The sequence below is a fragment of the Cyclopterus lumpus genome, chromosome 6 (assembly GCF_009769545.1).
Source record: "Cyclopterus lumpus isolate fCycLum1 chromosome 6, fCycLum1.pri, whole genome shotgun sequence".
Taxonomy (NCBI): Eukaryota; Metazoa; Chordata; class Actinopteri; order Perciformes; family Cyclopteridae; genus Cyclopterus; species Cyclopterus lumpus.
In genome coordinates this window covers 3404288-3407629 of record NC_046971.1, presented here as the reverse complement: position 1 = coordinate 3407629, position 3342 = coordinate 3404288, and the positions used below count along the sequence as shown (strand labels likewise).

The 3342-nt window shown below is 47.3% G+C and overlaps 1 protein-coding gene across 3 annotated transcripts in view; it reads left to right on the top strand.

Moving 5' to 3' along the window:
- Window positions 1-1521, top strand: part of LOC117732684 (opioid growth factor receptor-like) — a 5236-nt gene extending 3715 nt beyond the window's left edge. For all 3 annotated transcript variants that reach the window (XM_034535767.1, XM_034535766.1, XM_034535768.1), the window contains one exon: window positions 1-1521. This exon is cut by the window's left edge and continues 390 nt beyond it. The gene's annotated coding sequence lies outside the window, so the exon portion shown is untranslated.
- The last annotated feature ends 1821 nt before the right edge of the window (window positions 1522-3342 follow it).

Sequence of the window (3342 nt, the reverse complement as noted above, 5' to 3'; positions counted from 1 at the left end):
GCGTGCCCCGTTGTGTGTTTTCCCCGAGCAGGTGATGTGAAGGTGTCCAGGTGTGTTTCTTGGGGGACGGACATTCCTGCCGCCGCCCTCCACTTTGGACCGGTGCGGTCGAGAGGAAACAGGAAGCGGCGCCTTCGAGAGGGTTAGCAGACCAACGGGCCGGCCGGAAACAGACGGGAAGGAGCAGGAAGAAGACAGGAAACACACATGGGGGGGTAACAATGTGTCCAAAAAAGGCCTCTCTCTCTCTCTCTCTCTCTCTCTCCCTCTCTCTCTTGCCCCCCCCCCCCTATCTCTCTCTCATTGCAGACATTCCTCGCCGGCCGTCTCTCCTTCTCCAAACATCTGTTCAGACGCCCGTCAGAACAAGACTCAGGGACGTGTGCAAACTCGCCGGCCGATTCTGTATTATTATTATTATTAGTTATGGATTGAGAGTCCCTGAAAGCTGCAGGTCTGCTGAGACCCCTCGACTCCTTTAAATCCAGATTGAAGACCTTTCTGCTTGCTGTCGTCTTTAATTGAACCAGATTCAAGGATATCCATCAACTTTTATTCCATTTGTTGCTTTTCGACTGTTTTAAATGTTTTAATGAATGTTCTTAATTGTAAATCTAAATGTTTTGATGCTTTTAACGTTTTTTTTAATGAGACGCACGTTGAATTGCCTTCTTGCCATCGAGGACTTGTGTCAGTGCCAACAATATTCAATTCATCCCACCGTGTGTTTTTATGCTCATTGTAAACTCGGCACGCCCCTTGATATGCATTTCAGGGTCATTTACATTCCCCACAGCTCCATTTGCATCAGGACCACAACATTATCATAACATTATCATATCCCGTTCCCCGACCGGGTTTCTCTTTTGTAACGGTCCTCGCTGGCTAATTAGTCGCTGATGGTTTCCCCATTGAAAGCCTTCCGGTTGTTTCTTCTTCTTCTTCTTGGGGCTTTTAATGTGAAACGACTTCAGGAAGTGCTCAGGAGTCTTCAGCCGTCAGTTTCTTGGACCTTTGTCACGTCGGTTTCGAACCACTTCATCGGGAGACTAATCGCTACAAATTAGAGAAGTGAATGCGAACACAGTTTATGACTAATTGTTTTGCATAGCAACCGGAGTAAATACTGGACCCCTTTTTTTTCATAAGCCACACATCTGCAAAACATTCAGACAATTGAATGTTTTTTTCTTTGAAAAACACAAATCAGGAGAAGATGTCCTCAGTTCGAGACCTTTCTCTGGCGATTGACGGCCAGACTAACTGGTTTTGCGATGCAAAATATGTCTGTTAGCCGTGTAAAAGAAAAACATATAAATACATCGTGAAGCTATTACCTATCTGTTTTCATCCATCCACACAATGTTTTAAAAGTAACGGCATAACTTGATCAAACGCCCTCCGCTGGGCGTCTTTTAGAATCAGGATTCAATCAGTGCAAATGTGCAGATGCTGAATGGGTCTTCATCTCTACATTGGAAACAACCCGGAAAAATTAAAAACAGGAACGTTGGAGTGCAATGGTATGTCGCGGATGCACCATATAACCAGCAATAACCATCAATAATAACATTTTTTTTTACTGCATATTGTGTTTTTATGACTTAACAAAAATTACAGCCATTGCTGCGGGTGAATTTTCTTTTCACGTAACTCCCAAAGCCTCATGGGAGTTAACGCTACAATACAAAGGCTCTTTTATCTGGTACAAGAGTTATCAGAAGCTAGACATGAAAACACCTTGTATGAGAAAATGCATGAAGGAATCAAAGTGGAAGTGGTTCAGGACTACTTGTAAACCAGCAGCGTAAGTAGGTCCAGCTCAGACTCTTGAGGTAGCTCTGTGTGGAGGCACGAAACCAAAGACAACAAACGCCTCGCGATAGCAGAGGATGAGGTCTGAGCTTGTTGCATTCCAGCCCCGCGTGGCCTCCGTCATACCTCCATAACATCCCTAAAAAAGAAATAAATAAAACAGCAACCACGCGTCAGGAAATGAGTCGAGACGTGCAGGTTCAGACGAGAAGCCCTCGCCGACCCGACAGCTGTTTCAGTCCCACGCACACACCTTGACACACATAGAGCCCTCGCATCGGTGTGGAGCCTCCCATGCAGGTACGCCTGAAGTATGGCAGGAATGCGGTAAACACTGGGAAAGGAAGGAGGCCCTGAAGCAGCGTGGGTAATGACCCCCCCACCCACCCACCCCAGAGTAAGGATGATGGGATGGCGAGCAGGATGAGGGCCATTATGTGGTTGTTTGTTGCTGATTGGCTGGTTGTTGTGTGACCTTAAGTGAGAAGGGGCCCCTGTAATTAGAGCGCTGTGGCAGTTATTACTGTGAGCATCTGGCTGGTGGGACGAGGCCGAGGTGGAAATGTGTGCACATCCATTTGAAAGGAAGTCCGAGTCTGCAATACATCTGCGTGGCACGTAACATGAGAAGTGGACGTAGTCATCATGATGGTCGTCGTCCATCTTTGTTTTTGTTTTTTATGTCGCCATCTTGGTTAAAGAAGGGTGGAGCTAACAATATCCGAATGTTAGCTCCAATTTTCTATTACTATTTTCTATTTACTATTCACGTGACCACTCTGGAAGGTTACACATTCTATGTCTAAGAAAAGGAAAGGTAAGGGGGGGGGGGGGGGGGGGGGGGGGGGGGGTCGGCTGTCTGCAGCGAAACAAGAGCAGACTCGGCTTGACTTGACCCCACCAGCGATGTAGCGTAGCTGTGGGCCACCCAGGCTGGCACACACTCACACACAAACTCACACACACACACACACACACACACACAAACACTGGGTCACCATTGTTCAGCTGTCTGGAGTCGGTCCAGGGCGAACAGGCCTCGCTCCACTCCAGCCCCCTTCGGAACAATTAGCACAAGGGGGGACGACCTTTGACCGACTGAGCGCCGGGAAAGAAATGAGCTCCGAGGACACAAAGCCGGGAGTCTTACACGCTCCGAAAGACAAACAATAACTCTGGCTCTTTTTTTTTGTTGAAGAGAGTCGTTCATTTGCTTCAACTAAGAGGATGTGGTCTCTCTCTCTCTCTCTCTCTCTCTCTCTCTCTCTCTCTCTCTCTCTCTCTCTCTCTCTCTCCGTTTAAATGCTCCTAAGTTGAGATCAAAGACACAAAGGTAATCCAACATCTTTAGTCGGAGCCGCTCGAAGGAAATCCTCTCCAAGATTGCAAGTCCTTTTTTATTAGCTGTCAGTTTCTAAGCGTCGCCCGTTGTTAAGTGTCACTTTGCTGTGGTGGTGGTGGTGTTACTTTGATGGTTGGGAGTTTATTAAAGGGGGGGGGGGGGGCTCAATTAGCTGGAGCACATGT